At 41.0% G+C, this 24,356-nt stretch overlaps 1 protein-coding gene across 10 annotated transcripts in view; it reads left to right on the forward strand.

Moving 5' to 3' along the window:
- The window catches only part of Fhit (fragile histidine triad diadenosine triphosphatase), a 1,549,291-nt gene that overhangs the window by 603,702 nt on the left and 921,233 nt on the right, over nt 1-24,356 (forward strand). Inside the window, 1 exon segment of one of the 10 annotated variants that reach the window (NM_001431359.1) lies at nt 328-510. The gene's annotated coding sequence lies outside the window, so the exon portion shown is untranslated. 10 annotated transcript variants of the gene reach the window in all.

The raw sequence follows: 24,356 nt of genomic DNA on the forward strand, positions 1-24,356 counted from the left end.
ATGAGCCTGTATGCTGTGAGATAAAGCTGAAAAATGCCCCTTCCCTAAATCATTGTTGTTCTCTTGGGCAAGTAGATACAAGTCTTGTGGTCAGTGTTTCTATGGCCTGTGTCTACGACCCTTTGAGCAAAATAAAATTCTGTATTTAATATTTCTTTTCATAGTTTTAGTTGTTATTAGCACACATGTTGGTGTTTCTGTGTGCATGTGTTGATGGGTATATGTGAATTTGTATAGGATGAATATGTGGGTATGCATGTGCTACAGAATGTATGGGGAGATCAAAGGATAAGTTTTGGAGTCAGATGTCTCCTTCTCTTTCTTTAGCTACAGATCAAACTCAAGCTTCTCAGCGGGTTCTTTACTCATTGAGTCATCTCAGCTGTCCATAAAATTGTCGTTTTAAAACATTCCATGAATATTTGAATAAAGGATAAGAGACGCCACTCATGTCTCAGAAGTTCCAGGAAGTAAACCAGGAAGGTTGCAGGGCTGCTACACTTCGGTAAGGTAGGTGACAACAGACAAACACTGGTTTTAATAGCAGAGACAAGAAACTTTGGGCAGCAGAACAGAACAGAAGAGAGTACAGAGACCCCTCCAGAGGGGTCATCCCTACTTGGGCAGTACTCTCAAAATGGAATAAGTGTAACTGCTTAAACCAAAGAGAGAGCCTTGACAACGTATGCCCTACTCTCGGTAACAGAAAATGTACAAAGGGGAAAAAGGAGAGGGGGAGGGGAGGAGAGGAGAATATATACTCTAGAAGGGATGGAAAGACCAAAGAAAAGACAAAAGAGGATCAAAAAGCGTATCCTATACTGGATGCATCAATGATCAGAACTCAGTCCATTCAGACAGGAGTAGATGCTGAGGGAGAAAGCTTTTCTAACAGGAGTTGTATGAGAAGCCACTTGAAGAAGACCCTTGCTGAGCCCGTAGCTATAGGAGCTCTGAAAGCAGATGTGTCTCTGCAGATACTGGAAACTCAGGGCCAGTACTAGAGACCATTTCAGGAAGGCCTCCTAAGTAGACTAACACTGTTAAGTAGAGGGGAAAACAGAGTCAGACCCAGTCAGTGCTCCATGGAGGGGAAGCTGGTCTGAGACACTGACTGGAGTGAGATAAAATGCTCACATCAAGAAGGATGACAAATGCTCGAAGGCGCTACGGTCTCCAGCACACCAATGGAGAACTATCAAGGACCTGTTCCAGTGCTTAGAGACTGAAGGAGAGTTCTCGCTCTAATACTCACTGGCCAGTGGCTCATGAGCCCAACCTTTATTTGTAGAGAAAACAACACAAATATTGACACAGCAAGTCCAATCCTACAAAGATGCTGCTTTTGTCAGAAGATGTCAATCCAGACACCAGAAAGGAAAAAAAGTAAGACTTGCATGTAGGCAGTTGAAGGTGAGGAAACATGGCACCTGAATGCAGTGGACTGACTGGTCTGCTATGGTTGATTTGCATTAATGTTCTATAGCTAGAGCTGTGCTAGCAAACATGTCTGGAGCCCTGAGCATGGAGGCTGAGGATTTGCCACTGCCTGAGCATGCGCAGTCCAAAGAAGACACAGCACTTCAACCCTACTACTAGTCCCAGAGAAATACTACAAATAATTTAAAAACTAACCTAGTCTCTGGTGAGTAAGTGAATGCAACAATACAAGAAACAGGGATAGCAAAAGTCATCATGATTCCTCAAATAATTCCCAATGCTACAGAATGAATTCCAGTGAGCAAAAATAAGTGCACCTCTAGACAAAGAATTCAAAAGGATATTTATTAAACGGCTCAGCCGAGTCAAAGAGGTTATGCAAATAAACTCCTGGACAAAGTTAAAAAAGGATTTAAAAAAAGTCAATATAGGGCTGGAGAGATGGCTCAGCGGTTAAGAGCACCCGACTGCTCTTCCAGAGGTCATGAGTTCAATTCCCAGCAACCACATGGTGGCTCACAACCATCTGTAAAGAGATCCGATGCCCTCTTCTGGTGTGTCTGAAGACAGCTACAGTGTACTTATATATAATAAATAAATAAATCTTAAAAAAAAATCTTTAAAAAAAAAAAAAAAAAGTCAATATAGGGATACACAGGGAAAAAAAATCAATCACATGGAAATTACAGATAGGAGAACCTCAACAGGTCAAACCCGAATCTGAGTGAAGATCCTGACCCACAGAATGGATCAAGCAGAAGACAGAAAAGGTAGAAGGATGAATTCGAATGTTCAGGTGAAGTATAAAATAATTAGGAAGTGCAAACAGGGCATGAAATGTCTAAGGAACATGAATCTTTGATTCTTGGATACAGTTCTTCATATGTGCATGGAACCCCAAGTATTTGTCTCTGTGTGTGTGTCTGTGTGTGTCTGTGTGTGTATATGTTGTGTGTGTGTGTGTTTGTCGGTATATATGTTGTGTGTATGTGTTTGTATGTTTCTCTCTCTCTCTCTCTCTCTCTCTCTCTCTCTCTCTGTGTGTGTGTGTGTGTGTGTGTGTGTGTGTGTGTGTGTATGACCAAAAGCAGAAGGAAGATGGGGAAGGAAGGGTATTAGCAGGAGAAGGACAGGAAGGGGAGCAAGATGATAATGTGGGAGTAAATGTGGTCATTGGACATGTTACTCTTGAAATAATGTCATGAAAGCTCGCACTATGAAAGATAATGTAATCCTACTGTTAGGACCGTGTGTGACTGTTTGTAGCTAACAAAACTAGAAATAGTTGCTTGTTTCCACTCTATGAAAAACTTGCCAGCCCTGCTCCTGGATATTTAGCCTGAGGCTTCTTTCCCACCTAAGGACAACTAGGTGGGGCAGCCTTGCTTTTTAATCCTTGTTCACCCACTTACACTTAGCCAAGTGGTCTGGCTCTTCCAAATGTTTGACTCATTATCTGTGCAAAGGGCATACAGAGTCAGGAAGCAACCAGTTTTATGGTACCAGAAGCTTTCAGGCTTGTGGGGTGGGGTTGGGTGGGTCAGATAACAGCATGTATGTAAGTCAAGAGGTTTTATTTTTTATTTTATTTTATATTTTTTCCGGAGCTGGGGACCGAACCCAGGGCCTTGCGCTTCCGAGGCAAGCGCTCTACCACTGAGCTAAATCCCCAACCAAGAGGTTTTATAATCCCTCAACTCACTGAAAAGATGCAGGAAGCACCCTCGCAGTTAGGCTGAGGGAGTTGTGTAAGGAACATGGCTTATGAAAGAGGAGTCAACTGGTCAACAGAAAGCGCTTAAGAGTGACAGAAATCGTTTGGTGGCTTTCACAAGTATACACGCCAACTTTCACAGGAATTTGCTATGAGTTACCCTTGGCCTTTATATGTTTCTAGTAAAGTGGGGGAAATGAGGTCCTTTCAAGCTTTAAAACCTGGAGTGATCTTGCTTTTAGAAAACGAGTTCCAATCATTAGATTGAGTTTTCTTTTTTTAAAGTACATAAATCTTTTCCTGACTTCAGTAATTGCATAGCTTCACCTAGTGCCTGTTGGTTTGCATTTCTCTGTCATAGTATCTCAAAACTGATGGGCTCTTGGGGTGTTCCCTAGAAACGGGATTCAGCTAAAACTCTTTACATAGAAGAGACCATAAGTCACCAAGTTAAAATGAGTCCCGCTGACTTTTAAATGCATGACAAAGCCGATGTATCCATTCAGCATTTAGACTAATCAGAATAGAATACATGGGAGGCTTCTGACACCGAGAAGTCTTCTGAATTCCCTGACCTCCTTCCCCATTTGTCACAGAGAATCTTCCTTGAACTGCTCATCCTCAGCTGGCCACGTAACACTGCATCGCTGGGGAGAAAAGACAGCACCATTACCTTAGGACAAGGGAGAAAAGGCTGACACCTATTGATTCCCCTCCTCGGAAAGGGGGACACTTTCACGCTCTGTAATGAACGTTTGTCTGTGTGAGAGGGATGGCCAGCATCGGCTGTTATTGTCCTTTGATGTGCCCCAGAAACAGAACAGAAGTTATTAGAGAATAAACTGAAGACAGCTGATGGCTATATCCCAGCAGCCTCCTGTTTAATATAGGAGTGAGTTGCTTCTTCTGCTTAATGGTAGTAGCTTCTGGAACCAAAATATTCTTAATGTATGAATACTGTGGGAACATATAGGTAACTGCTTCAGTGCAGGAGTGCAGCCAGCAAACTTGGCTTCGGTCCATTTTACAGATGAGGTAAGTGAGACTCACAGAGGTCAAGGTTGATTAAGGTCAAGTGGTCAGGTGGAAGCAGGCACCTGGATCCGTTTACCCAAAGCCCACTGTTTCCCATTCTGTGCAGCCGCTTCTGCATCCACACACAGAGAGAAGGTTAAAATTGTTTAAAACTTGGAAACTGATGAAATATAAAGAAATCATATGCTGTGAGCCTGTGCGCTCCCCAGCTCTCCACTGAACCGGAAATTGTCAGGGCACCCCTGTGGGTCTGAAACCTTCCCTGGCAGCTGGGCTTGGTGTCTGCAAAGCCGCGCTGTGACTCCTGGTTAAGTCACGCAGATGGAAAGCAGGCACTGCTGAGCTGTGGACTCATGCCTTCTCCTTGCTCGCTCAAATTAAGCTGCGTGATTTTGTTCCTGGGGAAGCTGGAGGTTTGCCCAGGGTCAGTAAGCATTTCCTAACGGCTCTCTCAAGCAAAGCAAGCGTCCCCTTCCTTTTCTCCAGTGACACTGTCGCTGCAGAAAGGCCTGAACGAGTTTTCTAAATTTAGATTGCTTTGTTTGCTGCTTAAATTAGTCCAAAGGACAGCATACATACAATGCCATTGTTTTTACAACTTGGTTTTGACCTCTATTTTATAGATGCTAAGGGATGTATAATTTCAAGTGTGTGAAGATTACATTGTATATGTTTAAAAACGACCCCATTTTTGTTGTTGTTTTTGTTTTGTTTTGTTTTGTTTTTAAAGACAAGGTAGCACTATTTAGCTCTGGGTGGCCTGGAACTCACAAGAGAATCACATCGTGTGCCTGGGAGTGCTGAATTTAAGGGCTCTGTTCACTCTATGCATCATGCCTGGCTGCCTTGTATTCTTAATATTAAGAATATTGGCCTGTGTGTGCTGGCCAATGGTGACAGACTACATTTGTGTTACCAGGTATGCGTACTTCCGGGATCAGCCTTGTAAGTTCCTGTGTATAACCTCAATCTCTTTGCTGTGAATTCCATTGTTTCAGAGGCTAATCTTTCCCTTGACTCCAGGCTTTCTTCACGTTTGTTTTGATCTCCACTTGCATTTCCTATGGCAGAAATCCAACATGGAAGGCGTGGTGCTTTGCTTTGAATCTGCTTGCATCAGAGAGTGACACTATTAGGAGGTGTGGACTTTTTGGAATATGTATAGCCTTGTTGGAGAAAGTGTGTGTCACTGTGGGGGTGGGCAATGAGACCCACTTCCTAAGCACATGGGAGCCAATCTTCTCCTGTCATTCAGATGAAGATGTAGAACTCTCAGCTCCTCCTGCACCATGCCTGCCTAGATGCTGCCATGCTCCCACCCTGATGATAATGGACTGAACCTCTGAACCTGTAAGCCAGCCCCGATTAAATGTTGTCCTTATAAGAATTGCCTTGGTCATGGTATCTGTTCACAGAAGACCCCAACTAAGACAGAAGGAAATACCCTGAAGGGGTGTTCCTCTTCCTATACCTGTTTCTCCCCTTTCTCTCTCTTCTTTCCTTGTTATGCTCACCTCCCAGGGGTGCAGAGCCAGTTATCACTAACTTAACTAGTGTCTGAATGCTAGGGATCCTGTGCTCCGATGCCTTCTCTGGTTCTAGAAGGAACCTGTGTTATATGAATGAGGCTAAGGGAAACAGGTCTATTCTCAGAAGAATAAAGAATGAAAATTGCTGGTTTTTACTTCATTGAGCTGTAGGTAGAAAATCCATCTTAAAGTATTAAGCTTTAATTAGGGGACAAGAAAAATGACCCAGTGGTAAAGAATACGGGTTGCTCTTGCAGAGGACCCCAGTTCAGTTCCCAGCATCCACATGGTGGCTTACAATCATCCATAACTCCAGTTCCAGGGAATCTGATGTCCTCCTCTGACCTCTGACGCCCACATGGGGTACACATATGTAAATGCAAGCAAAATACTCATATGCATAAATTAAATAGATCTAAAATTTTTAAAGATTTATTTACTACTTATTTAAAAAGATAAAGTCATGAAGCAGCTTGTACTATTAATGCTTGTATAATTAAGGACATGGCTGGTAGCTTGTTCTAAAAAGTATTGTAATTTAAGAAGTTCTTTTGTGCAGTTGGAAGTTTTGAGCTCATTTTTATATAATGTACTGTCTTAGTTACTGTTCTAGTACTGTGAAAAGACACCATAATAGAGGTTATTCTTATGAATAAAAGTATGTAAGTAGGGACTTGCTTACAGCATGGCAGAATGCATGGAGTTGCTGGAACAGTATCCGGGAGTTACATCCTGATCAGAGAAAGAGACTGTTTCTGGCATGGGCTTTTAAAAGCTCAAATCTCACCGTCAGTGATACACTTGCCTCAATACAGCCTCGACTACTCTAACCCAACAAGGTCATGCCTCCTAATCCTTCTAATCCTTTCAAATAGTACCACTCCCTGGTGACTAAATATTCAAATACATAAGCCTGTGGGGGTCAGTATCATTTAAAGTATGACGTTTGCTTTATTCTGAAGCAGTCCCTGAAGGGCCTAAATCATGCTCTGTAAGTTTGTGTCTTCTTTGTGGTTCCGGGCAAACCATATCTTCAACCGTGAAGTACCTCTACCATACGCAGGCCTCAGGGGTCACCTGTTACCACAGAAAGAAGGAATGGAGACTTTGGTCACTGGCCCAGGTAAACTATCAAGTGACGGCAATTGTTTTAGTTGATATTTCTGAGACAAAGTACAGTTGTGACAAAAAAAAAAAAAAAAAGAATGTGCTCAAAAGTGTTTCCTGTAGAAACCCTGGTCCTTTTCCTTTCTTATTTCCTGTGGTAAGTGTAAGGCGAAATGTCCTTGCTGAAATTAGAAAGATCATTCTCACACACAGTTCCTCCTTTTGGCCAGCAACTACTGTAGAGGGAAGTGACTAGGGCTAGAGAGATGTCTCTGCAGTTAAAAGCACTTGCCTGCTCTTGTAGAGGATCCAGGTTACATTCCTAGCATGTACATTATAGATCACAATCTATAACTCCAGTTCCAGGAGATCTGAAGCCCTCTTCAGGCCTCTGAAGGCAGTGGGCCCACATGTGGTTTACCCATGTATACACAGGCAATCAAATCTTTGAAATGATCTGACCATTTAAGAAATGACTAACGTGGCTGGGGATTTAGCTCAGTGGTAGAGCGCTTACCTAGGAAGCGCAAGGCCCTGGGTTCGGTCCCCAGCTCCGGAAAAAAAAAGAACCAAAAAAAAAAAAAAAAAAAAAAAAGAAATGACTAACGTTGAAGTTGTTTGTGGTCATCTTTATAATTCTCTGATAAGAAGCAGTCTTGTTTTCTCCATGTAAGAACAACACATTCCATTTGCTACTAGACACTGTCACCAAAATAATTTTAATTTTAAGATTTCAGCCCATGGGGTCCCATTTATCCTTCTCTATGTCCCACTGGAAGATTCTGGTAATCTGCCCAGCTCTGGGTAGCTGTTTGGTACAAATGATTACAAGCAACAGCTAATTCTTTTCTATGTTTCATCTCAGGAGAAATTGTGTTTTTCAGTACCCAAGGTGACTTACTGTTTGCTGTGCACAGGAGGGAAGTTGAGCTTTAAAACAGCATTAGAATTGTTCTGGGAAAAAGGTACACTCTCCTCTTAAGTCATTATCTTCCCTTCATTACCTGGGGTATACCGTGAGATGCACGGATGCAGTAGCATATGGTGGTGGTGGGTGATTGGGTCCTGGAAAGTTTGCAGACAATTTGATGGATTTCTCAGAGACTCTGAATGCAACAGTGGCCACAGGAGATGAAGACAGAATATTTTTCATGAGTCACCCATGAGACACATACACACACACACACACACACACACACACACACACACACACACACAGAGTTTCTGCTTCTTTAAGGGTTAATTATTTTTTTCTTTCTTCATTGAGGGAATATGTTAGAACAGTTTGGTGACAGCTGACAGATAGACAGATCCAGCAAGCAGACGCATACTGGCTGCCTCTCTGTGCCTCTGCTTAGATCCTGCAGATGTAAATCAGAGTGACAGCAAAGCAGTGGACAAGCTTTGGGGAGCCAGGCCCCTATTTTTAGGCTCCCTGGGAAATGTTCTCTTTATTTGATTCTGGTGGTTTTGGTCATATCTCCTAATACAGTTTCACACAAATGGAATCTGGCTACCCAGCCCAGTACAACCCAAATCAAAATGATATTATATCATTTTCAGGGCTGTAAATCCCTTCTCAAATTAAAACCTGGAGACCTAATCTACTAGAGGCCCCCAGAAGAGGAGGGTGCCCTCATCATCCCTCTAAGAACAGCCGTGAGCATCTAATGATTACTTGACACAGACTCTCATCTTCTGTCCCCTGAGAAATAAAAATCTTCAAAGTTATCTGCCTTTTGTTTGAGACCTAGCATAGGCTGTACTTGGCCAATGCCATAAGGCAAAAAAAAAAAAAAAAAAAAAAAAGAAAAGAAAAGAAAAGGAAGAAAAAGAAAGAAAGAAAGAAACAAAGAAAGACACACACACACACACACACACACAAGAAAAAGCTCCCCACCCCCATTCCCTTCCTTCCACCTTCTTTTCTTGTTAAAAAAATTACTCAGGGAAGACATAAGAATAAATGTGTGATGGCCACAGAATCCCTCTAGTGTAAGGTGAAGCCATTCCAAGAATGAGGTGGGTTAGTCGCATCTGAGAGGAAAGTGAGAGTTGTGACAATCTTGGAGTTCCAGGAAAAGAAGTTCCGCAGATTTGGACTAGGTGGCAGGGTTAGGAACAGTCTGCACAGTGTTGGTTCGCAGCCGAGTAAGTAGATAGATGTCACTGTTGGACCCAGATAAAAGAGGCTCGTGGACAAGTGCCTCTTATGTCCAGTCCCCAGTCCCCAGAGATGCTTACTGTGATGGCCCAGGACTGTGTTTCTGATATGTCATGGAATCTGGACATGGGTGAAATGCAAATCAGAACAACTTTGAGATTCGAGCTCACTCCAGTCAGTGTAGTCACCACCAAAAAAAAACACTGACAGCAAAGGTTAATGAGGATACTTGGAAAGAGGAAAATGAGCCACTGTTGGTTGGAAAATAATTGAGTGCAGACACTAGAAATGTATAGGCTCCTAAGAAAAATTGAAAACCTAACTATTATATGACTCACCTACCCCACTCCTGGACACAAGTCCAAGGACTCTATATCCTACTACAGAGAAGTATGCATATTCATTGCTGCTCATTTAATGATAGCCAGGAAACAGAATTAGCATAGTTCTCTGTCAATCAGGGAATAGATAAGGAGAGTGTGGGACATGTCCAAAATAGAAATTTACTCAGTTGCAAAAAATGAAATTATAAAATTTGTAAAGCCCTGGATAGAACTTTATAACATTATAGTAAATGGATCCCAGCTCCTGTATATCTACATGAGCATGAATAAATATGAGTAAAGGTCAGGAAACTGGGAAGAGAATCATGAAACTGGGGGGGGGGGCAGAAGAGGCCTCTGTGGAAGACGATACAACAAAGAGGAGAGAAGTACACCGAGCCAAAATGACACCACAAGAATGGGTTGGATATCGTAGGTTATATTCACCCCAGCTCTTCTCCCTAATCCTTCTATATCCACCTCAGCCCACTATTCCTCAACTTCATGTTCTCATATTTTTAGTGACTCATCAACACCAAACTGTGTTGTCACTACACTCCTTTAGTGCCGGGCCATCCCACTGGAGGACACTCTAATACCTGTAGGCATACCCTCCTGGAAAACTGACTCACCCTCCCTTAGAAGTCATCCATAGCTCCTCAGATAGGAGTGGGGACTCGTGAATCCTTTCCAAATCCATGATAAAATGTTGACTGGCTTGATTTTGTGGGGTCTAGTGTGTTCAGCAGGTCCTCCTGTTATGTCTAGAAGATATTGATACACGGGGGCTCTCTCTGACCTCTAGCTCTTACAATCTTTCCCTTTTCCAAAATACTCTCTGAGTCTTGGGGAGAAGGCATGATACAGAGGACCACCCATTTGTGGCTGAGGACTCCACTAACACTAGGAAGAAAATATTTTCATGTAATAATATGCTTTTCTTTGATTTGCTTCGGTTCTACTATACTATTAAACATGGCTTTAGTCTTGGTAACCTGGACTCCATTGCACTGATAAGGAGCCACCTTTAGGCCTCACAGACTTAGGGAGTTCACTGGCGCTAGAGATGGTCAACATTTAAAAAAATATTGCTCATTCTCTATTTTTCTTTTGAGATCTGTCTATTCAAATCTCAGGCACAGTTCCTGTGGATGGGGAGTTTCAGGAAATTGTGTGTATTGAATCTGCAGATCATCAGGTGCTGTCTCATGTATAGTATAGCTGGCAATGATTTGTCTCTTATTTTGTAGGTTGTCTGTCATCCTGTTTACAGTTTCTGTTGCTGGGAAGACAAACCATAGTCAGCATTATACTACAGGAGGAAAACCTGACACCATTTCTTCGGAATCTGACACTAGACAAGGGTGCCCACCCCTTCCGTGATTTTTCAGTTCAGTACTTAGAGGCTTTGCTAGAGAAACAAGGCGAGAGAAAGATACAAGAGTGAGAAAAATGAAGTAAATGAAAAAAAGAAATGAAAGCAAAAGGAAAGGACATGACTGCTCCTAGGTGTGGAGAGGGGAAAGTTTATTACAGATAGAAAGGAGAACACAGCCAGAAGCAGAGGCAGCTGGGAGAATTCAGAATGGACATGTACAGACTGAGTTGGGCCATGCAGAGAGAGAGGGAGGGAGGGGGAACAGGAAGGGAAACAGGAGGGAGGGGAACCAGATGCAGCAGTCAGGCAGCCAAAGGTACAAAAGGGTGGGTAACCAAAATGTCTGGATTATAGAGGAAAGAGCTTCTGGGGGAAGGGCAGGAGAGTTCAGGGTAGAGGGCAGGATATATGAGCCACACCCCTTAATAGGTAGGGATTAAGGATGCTTGGAGAACCTGGAGGACAAGTTCACTGTGATATGTTAAGTAGGCACCTTAGCCATTTGTCCCATGTTTGAAATTTAACAAAAAGTTAAGCTATTCCTATTCAAAGAAGACATTCTGTACTTGATGCATCCCCCAGACACCACCAAAAAACACATGAATTTATAAACATTGTTAAAGTAACAGGACATAAAACTAATGTAAAAATTAGTAATTTTCATACACAGCATCAACTAACTTGCAGGAAAGAAATGAGGAAAAACAATCTATTTTCCATACACTACTTTCTATCATGACTGTACTAAATTATATTCCAACCCACCAGAGATAAAATTAAATAAATCAATTCATGGAAAAAGGTGTATCTCTATTGACCATGTCATTAATCTCCAAACACTACCATATAGTATCTGTTTGCACAACACATACAGTATTAGGTATCAAAACAATAGAATATTCCTTTAAGTATATGGTGGGACAAGTATAAGTTATATAAAAAATACTGCATGCTTTTGAGTAAGGTACTTGAGAATCTGCAAAGTTCAACGTCCAACTGGAGTCCTAAGACCACTTACCCATGAACACTGTGGCATAAGGGCTAACTTTAACTGCTAATTACAAGATCCATTTCTTAAATAACCAGATCAACAAAGAAAAAACTCAGGAAAATGAAAAGCAATGGTGGACTAAAATAAAATATGTCATACAAAACACATGGGATACATTATATATAATACTTAGAAGGAAGCTCATAGATCCAAGCACCTTTACTTAAAGAGGATGTCTCAATTTAATCTATCCACTCACCTTAAAAAAGTACAAAAAATAAATAAAGCGAGTAAATAAATAAAATAAGCCTAAAGGAAAAGAAGAAAACCACAAACATTAGTGCAAAAATTAATGAAAATATAGACTAAGAAAACCTATGGAGAGAATCAGTGTAACCAAGGGATTCTATGGTTCTCTGACAAGATGGATAGAATTGATAAAACTTACCCTAAACTGACCAACCGAAAAATATGGAAGAGGGAAAAAAGTAAAGTCAGAGGAAGGTTAATTAAATAGCTTCTCTGTTGTAGAAAGAAAGAATTAGACTGAAACAAGAAACACATCCTGGCAAACTAAATAACCAAAGAGAAATAGACAAATTCCTGGAAAACCACATTCAGGGCAAACCTGGGTATGACACGAGAGCGTGGACAGAGAGATCAATGGGAGAGGGTCCTTATTTTACATGCAGAACTTCCTGGCCTTCGTATCAACGATGCATGTGTGCCTTTGAGAGTGTTTGTGTGAGTGTGTGTGTGTGCGTGTATGTTAGGATGGTTTTTATGTTTATCGAGTAGAATAGTTTATTTAAAATGAGGATATTTAAAATGCAATTTATATAATAAAGACACTTTCTAATAAGACTCTAAGTCCAGATGGCTTTACTGGTAGATTCTATGAAACAAGTAAATAGTAATTCTCGGATGCTGTTCCAAGAATACCAAACACACACTAAGAGATAAGTAGGATGAGATATCAAAACACGGCAGAAATCTCACAATAAACTGTGGACCAACATTTCCGATGAATATAGACATAAACATCTTCACAAATTGACCAGAAAACAGTTTCTAGTAACAAATAAAATGAATCAGATAGTATCTAACTGGCATTTATTAGAAGCAAAGATTTGCTTAACATCTGAAAGTCAATATAATGCAATGTATGAATACAGTTAATAGTGAAGGCAACTTGGTAATCTCAGTGAATCCAGTGGAACATTTAAAAAGAATCTTAGCACCTCTTCCTAATAAATGACCCTCTTAGAGTAGCATAATAGGATTTTTCTAAACAATAAAAGGTATTATTCAAACTCCATGGCTAACTTCCTGGTTAATAATTAAAAACGAGTTTCCCCTAAGACAAAGAATGAAGCAAGGATAGACGCTCTCCTCACTTCTATTCCAGGCTGTTCTAATAGTTGTAACCAGGGTAACTGGGCAAGAATGATACACTAAAGGCATCCATACAGTTATGAAATACAGGTGCACAATTAGATAATGTTTTATAGCAGAGTGGAATAACTATGGTTGATAGGTGTTTCAAAATAACAGATAGAAAGGATTTGGAATGTTTCTAATACACACACACACACACACACACACAACACACACACACACACACACAAAGATAAAATTTTGAGGCGAATGATATACCAATAAACATCATTTAACTATACATTACATAAATGTAAAACATATTACTTAACCCCATAAATATGTACAAATTTAGAATGTTTAAAAAATTATTAGACACAACAACCAAAAAAAGCATTCATGTTTTCAAGAAGAAAATATACCTGTATTTACAGATGACATATTCATTGCTACGTATGTGAGCCTGTGTGCATACATGTGTGTGTGTGTGTGTGTGTGTGTGTGTGTGTGTGTGTGTGTGTGTGTAGTTGGCCATACCTGCAATTAACAATCCAAATGGAAAATTAGAAAAGTGATTCCATTTACAAGGACATCTAGAAGAATAAAGACCTTAGGAATAAATTTGCTAAAAGAAATGAGCCATCAAGCTGCTGAGTACTGCATAAAGAATATAAGAGAAAATATTTGCAAGCCATTCATCTAATAAGAGACCTGTATCTAAAATGTGCATTGAACTTTATAATGCAATCATGAAGCTTTAATTGGCAGAATTAAGGCAGGTGATCTTAATATTTATTTATTTATTTATTTATTTATTCATTCATTTATTTATTTATGGAAGTATAAAATAGGCAATAAGCCTATGAAAAGATGCCTACCTGCAGTCATCTTCAGATGAATGCATATAGAAGAGACAATGAAATGGCACATCACTAGGATATCTGAAATGGCAGGGAAGCCAGAGAGACGTTGGGACAGTCGTGCACAGCTACTGGGGACAAGAAATGCTGCAGCCAGTTTGCAAAATCAATCTAGTGTTTTCTCCAAAGAGTGACTATATATTTACCATATGGTACCACTGAGAGATACATCCTCAAGAGGAATGAAAGCACGTATCCAAACAAAAACATTTACTTGAGTATTCCCTGTGAAAATATTCATTCTTACTAAAGTGAAGATGACCCAAATGTCCATCAAATCATAAATGGGTAAACAAAATGTGTCCTATTCTCACAACTATTATTTGGTAGCAGAAACTGTTAATACAGGCTGAAGAACCTGAAAACACAGTAATGGCCAGTCACTGAAACTTTTGGATGATGGAGATGCTAATAATATCTGGACCTTGGATGTTTGACATGATTAATATTGCTAGAGAATGTTCCCAATGATCTGCAGTGTGTGACGTTATTGTGTCTTTTTCGTTTTCTCCATGGAAGACACACTTCTCAGTCTCCTCAAATACATCTGCTTTCTGCATCTTGACAAGCTATTCCTTTTCCCCCTTCCTGTCACCCTGCTGTTGTTAGGATTTGTATACATTGGTGGTATTTCAAGGTATCTCCAGAACCTGGACTTATAGACTTCTGTCCAACTCTGTACGATCTGACAGCAGCTGTGGGGAATTAACTACACTTTATATCCAACATGTCATTTTTCAGCCCAAGTTCTCCAAATGTATGTCCATCATCGTTTAGATCAATGGTTCTCAATATTCCTAATGCTGTGACCTTTTAATATAGTTCCTCCTGTCGTGGTGACCCCCAACCATAAAATCATTCTATTGCTACTTCATAATGATAAATTTGCTACTGTTAAAACCATCACATAAAGATCTGATATACAGAATATTCAATACATGACACCAGTGAAAAGGTCCTTCAAATCTCAAAGGATCATGACCTACATGTTAAGAAACATTGCTCTACTACAAGTTTCATCTCCGTTCTTGTGGTTTTGAGAGAAGACTCACTATAGAGCCCAGATGTCCTCTTCTAAATGGAGTGCAGGCAATACAGGCTTAAAAAGACTTTTGATAGGCATTTAATCAATAAGAAATAGCAGTGTCAAGTTGTTGAGTTGGCTCAGTGGATAAGAGCATGTGTTGCTCTTGTAGAGGACCCAGGTTTGATTTCCAGCACCCACATGGCAGCTCACAACCATCTGTATCTTCTGACTTTTGCACATACCAGGAACTCACGTAGTGCTCACACATCCATGTAGGTAAAACACGTGTATACAAACCTAGTGTATTCCTCAGGTGAAGCTAAACTTTGACACACATATTATGGGATTGTGTGACAAAATAAGAGGTTATTTGTTGCTCATGTAATTGGATTGTGAATGTTGTAAATTTACTCTATATGTCATGGGCTGTGTACTAGTCACTGTCAAGAATTGTTTGAAGAAGACAGGGGTCTCATGGAGTGCCAATAAAGACAGACTTTATGGGTGAAAAGGGTGTCTTTGTTTGCTTCTACTGTAAAGTATCTGCTTCTCAACAGCCTCCTATGGATTATGAGTGGGACCTTCTGATTTATCTGAATGTGGGATCCCTGCCTGATTGGACAGAGGAATGGAGAGAGTGCTGGGGTTGGAGGGGCGAATGCTTTGGGAGGGTGCTCAGCATTCAGAATGTGGCAAAGGCCAGAAGTACTTCTACAGCATGATTGTCAAGCCTTCATTCACACAGACATCCTTTTCTAGTGAATAATCTTGATGTACTGCACACATGCCTCCCCTAGGACCAAAACAAACAAGGAAACAGCAGAAAGTTAGGGCTGGGAAGCCACATTCTCAGTAAGTGTGTGTTTTGAATGGAAAAAAAAATAAGAAGGAAAGGACATGTCTGCTCCTAGGTACGGTGAAAGGAAAGTTATTATAGACAAAAGGGAGAACACAGCCAGAGGCACAGACATCTGGGAGAGTCTACAATGAACATAACCCTGAGCAGGGATGTGTGGGGAGAGGGGGAAGGGAAAGAGAAAAAAGAAGGGAGGGGAGCTAGGTGCAGGGGCCAGGAGGTTAAAAGGGGTGAGAAATCAAAATGTCTGGCTTATACAGGGCAGAGACTCTGGGAGAAGGGCAGCTCATCCATGAAACTGAGAGTTCAGGGTAGAGGACAGGGCAGGCTGGGAGGACCTGGAGGCCAAGTCTGATATGATAGGTTAAATAGGCACCTTAGCCTTTTGTCCTGGGTTTGAAGCTTAACACCTTTTAAAGTGAGTCATCAGTCAAACCTAATACAAACTAGATTGATTTGCATAACTGAATGGCTTACTCCAAGACCCATTTGGAGATCTCCTTTGTGTTTTGTGATGATTTTGTTGTGTTCCTTATAGATAAAATTCATGCAGATATTGGATTTACTGCATTTGTGCATCTTTATCTTACTTCATAATGTATCTGTCCTCACCCAATACTGAACAATGTTTTTCTGTCAGTTAAATACCAGAATGAGTTAAACCTTTCATACAGTTATTTGAAAAGAAAAGAGAACAAGACAAAACAAGAACTCCATGGGAAAAATGTGATGTGCTTTCAGGACAGGCACAGGCAGAGACCAAATAAAGAACCGAATAGTTTCGGTTCTTGAGGAGTTCAGCAGGTTTAGGACTATGAGGATAGGACCAGTTAGGTACTTCCTTTCAGGAGAAGGGACATTTGTGGCATCCTGATGTGTCACAGGGTGTTCAGCCTTGACTCCACTGCCCACATGGTAACATGTTGCTGTTGGTTTGTTTATATGTAGTATCTCATGTAGTCCAGACTGGCCTTGAACTCACCCTGCAGGCAAAGGTGAATTTAACTTCTGATCCTCCTGTTTCCACCTCTGAAGTATCAGGATACAGATGTATGGCACAGCATATAATTCTATACAGTACTGGGCATCCAGGGTTCTGTGTACCCTAAACAAGCATACTGCCCACTAAGCCTCACCTCATTCTTGAATTCAGATTTTGTGATCTTTCTGAGTCTCCGGGTTCTGGCTTCTGCAATGGAGGCACAGTACTTATATACCTCATATGAGCCCAAGCCATTAATAACAATTCAAAGGTCCTCCTCAACACATGTAGGGGCTATCTAAACAGCACCCCCAGGAATGTATAGATTCCTGAGTTGTGGTTTCCAGAAATCTCTGTTAGACCAGGTTTAGCCCTGTTGTGATGCTGACACCTCTTCTCATCTAGCTTTAACTGCCAGCCAGCCGATTTGTAAACATTTCTTGAGGCCCTGCTTCTCATTCTTCCTCATATAAAAGACCAAGAGTTTTGGACTCTATAGTGACCGTGTGAAAATGTATTCCCTGGGCTGTTTTCCATACGAAGCTCAGTGTGTGGTCCCTGCCAGGTTCAAGGGAAGCCCAAGTTCCCCAAAAGGCAGTGAATAACCCTAAAACTCAGCTCAAGCAGGACTGTAGACTACTGGCTGAGTCATAAATGCTCCTGAGCAGAATTTCCCAGGAACCTCGGAAATGGTTTTTCTGCCCATCAACAGGGGCCAGTTCCATTATCTTCCCTATCCTCTGGCAAAAGGGACATATAGCTCTCTATTGACATATGCCTGTAGTACCTATTAGCATCCAAGCTAGCTGGGAAATCCTCTGTAACATTTGCACGTGTACCATGTGCCTGTTAGGCACTTCCAAGCATCCCGGTAGTCCTCAATTCTCCACCATGCTAGCTCCCAGGCTGTTCCTAATTAAAGCTCACTTCCCCCCCACTTTCTTTATAACTAGCTAGGCTCCATCCCCTTCTATCCTATCACTCCCTTCTCTTCTTGCTTCTCTCTCTGAGATTCAGAGATTCACCCTCTACTATTTGGTCTGCTGCCAAGAGATATCTCTGGCCATGACCAGTTGGCTTCTTTCTCTTCCAGACAATTCTGGCTGTTCTCTCCCTTATCTATAATAAAATACTTCTCCTCAACCATGAGACAATCATTTTTCTGTTTTCTTTACTATAGTCACTTATAGTCACAAATATGTGTACTAAAGAACTGTTAAAGTTTCTGAGCAAGACGGTGGATGACTCACTCTCTCTCTCTTAATCCTAGCACTTGGGAGGCAGAAGCAGGGATATTTCTGTTATTTTAAGGTCAGCCTGGAATACATCCACACAGGACTACAAAATGAAGCCCTGTTTTTAAAAGCAAAACAAAACTTTTCTTTCTAGAATGGTTTGTATAGAACAGACCCAAGTAAATTAGAGAAAATTTAATAAAAATAATTACATTAAGAAGTTGATTGTGCTGGGTTCAGGGTGGAAGCTGAGGAAACTCCCTTCAGATGTGAAAGCTTAAAAATGCTCCTCAGGAAGGCAGCCAGTTTGGGATCTGAACCATGTCACCATAAAGGATGGGAACACAAAGTAAAAGTATGGAAGGAACTGAGGGAGCTGCAGCACTATCCAAGGGAGTGCCTGTGGGAGACTGGGCCAAATCCGGGACTCCTGGTGTCCTGGTTCTTGATTCACTCTCCTGGACATCAGGCCAGGAGTTGGGAGTGAGAAAGGGGACAAAGGAGCCGGTCAGCGGCACGGAGGTTATTAGGGCACAGTAGGAGAGTAGTTATATATTTCTGTAACTCCTGTACTTGGGTTATATAGACGCAATTTTTACATACTTTACTGGTTAACACACAACAAAGGAAACACTTGGAGCACTAGGATAGGTGTTTGTTCCTAGGCTTGGAAATATGAGCTTGTTTGATCCTGCCAGTAAGATGGAGAAGTTGTCCTTGAGATGGCTGGACTTAGATAACTGTCTCCTTACAAGGTGTTCCTGAGGCATCCCCCTTGGGCAGCTCTCTGGGCTATGCTCTCCTGGCTCTGGTGGCTATGTCTTTCTGTCCTGAACTCCTCTCAGAAATGGCCTCTTTCCTCCCCTCCACACCCTCTGGGAACAGACCATCTCCCTTTCTTCTCTCTGTCCTGCCCAACTATTAGCTGTTGACATTTTTTATTTACCAATCAGAATCAACTGGGAGGAGGTTCCCAGAAGCAATAGTTCTAGTGCAAACAGTTTTAGGGGGAACATAATTAGCATTAGAATACAAGCAGCTGCTCTCTGGACTCAGACAACTATTTACTGCAGAAGCTGTTCAACTATGGGGAAGTCCCCAGCTCCTCCAGGGACCTTGACTTTAGTTTCTCCCTATGATTAAATGGAGTCTGAAAACAAAATGGTTGTATTTAGAGTAATTTTCTTTTGCTTGCTCCCGACAAGGCTACCATAACTTTTACTTTTAGCATGAGAGTGGAGTCGATTAAAGAGTTCGTTTAGGAAGGAAGTATTTGGACTGTTTCATTTTTTAAGGGGTTGAAAGTTCAACTACATTTATGTTTCCATAGTATTTTAAAACATTAAAAGATTTAGTTGTTTCTAATTTTAAGTTTGAAGAAAACCTGATAGGTATTAAGTCACTTTTCCTGGCTGGCTCCCCCCTTACTAACACTGTAAGACTCTCAGAGAGAATCTTCCCTCAGGAGGGAGATCCTCAAGCCCCAAAGACCAGTCCGAGTCCACAGGCTGCAATCTGCAAGAGGATTTTTATTGATCAGGAAGCACAGGTATCTGTGGGCGTCCCAGTCAATTCGGAAGACTGGGGCGCCTAACAGAACCAGGGACGGGTTTTTATAGGGTATTGGGGAGCAGAAGCAGGCTTACAGAAGCAGATGCATGGTTGGTGGATTCAAGTGAGGCGCGGATGTACAGTTACACCCAATTGGCTATTCAAATGAGGTTGTCACATAGCAAGAGAATACATGCAGGTTGGGGCGTCCGGAATGTCAGGGGCTAGGGGCTTATCTCTTGTTAGGTGGCCCATAAAGCAATATCAATAATTTAGACTGGTTCCTGTATTTTGTTTTCTTTTATGGTCTGTTTCGTCTAAATGATGGGTCAGCCTGTCCCACAAAGCTTGGACACATCTGAACTTTCCCAGGCTTATTTTAGTTCTGAGTCTGTGCATCTAAAAACTTATTTTTTACTTCTATAGTTGAGGGCCTTGGGCTTGTACAATTCCCTTTCTGGGAGGGAGTCTTTCAACACCAAGCAGTTGATCAGACATCTTGAAAACATTGTTACTAACCAAAGTCTGTGATTTACATTAGGAGGGTTCACTCTGTGTTGTGCATACTATGCCCTCTGATAAGTTCTTGGTGGTGTGTAACTAGATTACAGTGCCACAGAGGATAGTACAACAGTCCCCAAACCGCCTTCCTGCCTATCTTCAGTGACTTGATACAACAGAATTATCTGAGAGGTCTTCACTGGGGAATTGCCTCAATCAGATTGTGAAACATTTTCTTGATTGCAAATTGATGTGGAAGGACTTGAGCCACTGACAGGGGTGCTATCCTAAGCTAGGGGTCTACTGTGGGAGGTATTATCCCTAGGCTGAGAGGGTCTACTACAATAGGTATTATTGCTAGTCTGGTGGCCCATTATAGAGGGTATTAACCCATAGTCTACCGTCTACTGTGGGAGGTTCTATTCCTAATCTGAAGGTCCATGTGAGAACTCTGTCAGAAATAGCAGGTCACCACCCTGCCTGGGGGAAGGACAGATAAGGAAATGGCATAAACAGGGAACTACCCTGCCTAGTGTGAGGACAGAGAGGGGAGTGACTCTTAAAAAAGAAAATGCCAGGAAATACCACAAATTCCACAAGATGAACAGGACAGGGCCAAATGAAGGAGACAGCCTTCCCCTTCAAGTTGACCAATAATTTTAAGTGTTGCTCAGGGTAACCAATCGCAGCCGTCCAACTCAGGCAACCTCTGAATTCCCCGCCAAAATGTTTATAAAATATGTGTGCTTTGTGAACTGGGGGTCTCCTCTGTGCTGCATGCTGGGGGACTCCAACGTATGTTGGAATAATAAACCTCTTGCGGATTGCAGCGATTCCAGTCTCTGTGGCCTTATTGAGTGGGGGTCTTCCAACGGACTCTTACATCTACTGTAGGAGGTTCTACTCACGAACGGAGTTTGAAATAGTCCCTAGGCTGGGGTCTACTGTGAAAGGTATTATCCCTAGGCTGGGAGTCCAGGCCTGTAAAATAAAGCTAGTTGAGCAGAGGGTAGGGAGCAAGCCAGTGAATGGTGTTCCTTCACAATCACTGCTCCAGCTCCCACCTGAGTTTCTGCCCTGACTTTTCTCAATGACCTCTGCTATTTGGAAATGTAAAGTAACCCCCCTATTCTCCTCAAGTTTCCTTTGGTATTGCTGTTTGTCACTGCAACAGAAAGCAAATTAGAACATTGCAGGTGTTCCACTTTGTCTTTCACTCTTCCTGCCATTCCCTGAGCCCTTGGGAAACTGATCTCTCTAGTGTAGTGCTCCTTTTAGTATATGATATTCCTGAAATCATGTACTACATATCCTCCTAAGGTTGGCTCTCACCACATGGCAATATGTGTATAGAGTTCTTCTGTGCATCTAGAATGGTATAGCTCATTTTCTGTTTGCATAGCTGAGTGACCATTGACTGTGTCTAGCATAACACATTTATTCATTTATCTACCCAAAGACACCTTGGGTACTTCCAGTTTTGTGTAGGTTTGAAAAATGAAAATCTCCTTTAAATACTTGTGTGTGGTTGTTTGCATAGACATGTCTTCAGTTCCTTAAGAAAAATACTTTGTGCCATGATTGCAAGATTGAGTACATTAGTTTAGGAAGAAATTGCTAGTACAAACAGATCCATGGATGGGGTGTGAAATTCTTCCATGTCTGTGTCCATATTGTTTTGAACTTGTGTTTTCTATTTGATAAATAGTAGCATGTTACTATTTTAACATGCAATCACTAGTAACATATATTACTGAATGTAACTTTGTATGCTTGCTTGTTAATTGTACATTTTCTTTGTTGAGGGGTTTTGCTCAAGCCTTTTGCTAATATTAAACTGAGCTAGGTGTTGTATTTCTTATTGTTGACTTTTTAAATTGTTTATAAATTTTGGGTAGCAGCTCTTTATCTGGTGTGTCTTTTATGAGTATGTTTTCCTAGCCCCATGACTTTTCTGATGCTCTCTTGACAATGTGTTTTCCCTACATACATTTTTTATTTTATGCAATAAACTTATCAATTGTTTGTTTCATGAGATGTACCTTAATGTTGTCCTCACCATCCTTCCATGCCTGAGGTCAACCTAGACTTCATCTTCAGTTATCATCTAGGACTTTAATAATCCTGTATCTTATTTCTCAGTCTCTGATCAGTTTTGATGTTATTTTTCCAAAGGTGTGAACCACATCTCTCTCTCTGTCTCTCTCTCTCCTCCCTCTCTCTGTCTCTCTCTCTGTCTCAAATAGATGGCTATCTTTCTAGCACTATTTGTTTAAAAAGACAGTTCTTGCTAGGTGATGGTGCATGCCTTTAATCCCAATACTCAGGAATCAGAAGCCTGTAGATCTCTGAGTTCAAGGCCACTTTGTTTTATGTAGTGAGTTTTGTGGCAGCCAGGGTGACACAGAGTAATCCTGAAACCCCGTCTTGAAAAAAACAAAAAACCAAAACAAACCAGAAGTATCCTTTCATGATTCAATTGCCTTTTTGCCTTTGTCAAAACTTGACGATATATCTATTTGTTTTGTTTTATTTCTGGTTTCTGTATTTTTTTTCCTGTTTGTTAATGATTACTGTTGTTTTCATAACTGTCAACCTGGGTAGAATAGCTCTTGCCACTGTGTTCTCATTTGGCATTATAGTGGATGATGTGAATCTCCTCAGTGAGTTTGTTAATATCTACAAAATAGTTGTCTCAGGTTCTTCTTATTAGGAATGTATTGAGTTCATAGATCAAATTATCGAGATGAATAAAAAATAACTAAATACTCAACAATTTTGCTTTTACTGTAGATGATAAAAATATTTTTGATTTCAAAATTGAGTAGTTCACTTTAGCATGTAAGAAAATAACTGCCTTGCCTATAAAAACATTGTATTTCAAAACCTTCTTACAGTTCCTTATTGGTTATAGAAATGTGTTATTTGTATAATTACACTGTGAGGAAAGATTCAAAGCAGATGAAAAGGAGGATACAATGGGCCCAGCACACTTGAACATGTCAGGGTTACTTAGTGGGAGGAAGTGCTGTGGCACCAGGCTTGGCCTTTGTGGTTTATGCAGTGATTTGTTATCTCCTTCGCTTATGTTGCTGACGTGCAGCCCAGGAATAAACATGACCAACAACACATCTGGGATGAGTTTATATGGGGTTTGTTGCAAAGAAGTCCTATGACATCCAATCAAGTGGTAGTAAATGGTGTGTACAAACATTGACCCTGGTTACTACACAAAGAAGCAAAGCACGGGAAATGGAAGACTTTATTGACAAAGAAATTAGTGACCCACAGACACATAAGTTTCAAGGCAGACAGCAGCCTGTGCTGAGCCTTCAACTCCTGGTAACTCTGTTGGCAACAGTGAAGATCTCATTCCAACAAAGTTGCATGACCCCCAAACAATAGCTTCTCCATCTCCTTTCCTTCTCCACTGTCTTCCTCTTCTTTCAGAGTCAACCTTTCTTCTGGAGCATGTGATGTAGAAAGCCTGCAGGGAAATAGGGTTATTCTTGTTGCCTTTTCAATGCAAAGAGCTTATCAGTCTTTTATTTTGTAATCATGTTTTGTTTGTATACGAGTTCTTCATGATGTCTTTCCTCCATAATAGTCCTTAAAAGGTAGAAATTTTTATATATGTAGATTTGAATGTGTCTTATAATACCTGGCAGAGTATCAGGTGTGTAGTCAGGTATAGTGAAATATTTGTTTAATGAATTAGTGAATTATATGACTTAAAGTATACCTATAACCAATGTAAATTACTAAGTAGGTGAAGTGGACCATTAGTTCTCTGTGCTCTGACTAATGACTATAACGAAAATGAATATCTCATTTACATATCTGATTTATTTCAGCCTTTAACTGCTGCTCTTTACTATAGTAGCCTGGTGGTTTGCACTGGCCATTAACTTTCTGTCTAGAGTAATGAAACAGCCATGCATGCTTGGTACATTCAATCCTGGGAGGCCATTTCCTACTGATCCTACCTGAAATGTCTGAGAGTAGTTGAATGGCCCCTCTAGTGATTCGAGAATACCGTGGTGAATGACAGATTACTGGTGCCTAATAATGTGTGATTCGTAAACGACTGTTCTGAGCTTTATTTCCATCCTTCCAGCAAGGTTAGATTATTCCCAAATAGCAGATTGCCATATGAAAATGCCAGTGTTTACTCTCTGTTGATCCAAGGTTACAATTCAGGAACAGTCCTTTGATATAAAACACAT

The sequence above is a fragment of the Rattus norvegicus genome, chromosome 15 (assembly GCF_021556685.1).
Source record: "Rattus norvegicus strain SHRSP/BbbUtx chromosome 15, alternate assembly SHRSP_T2T, whole genome shotgun sequence".
Classification (NCBI taxonomy): Eukaryota; Metazoa; Chordata; class Mammalia; order Rodentia; family Muridae; genus Rattus; species Rattus norvegicus.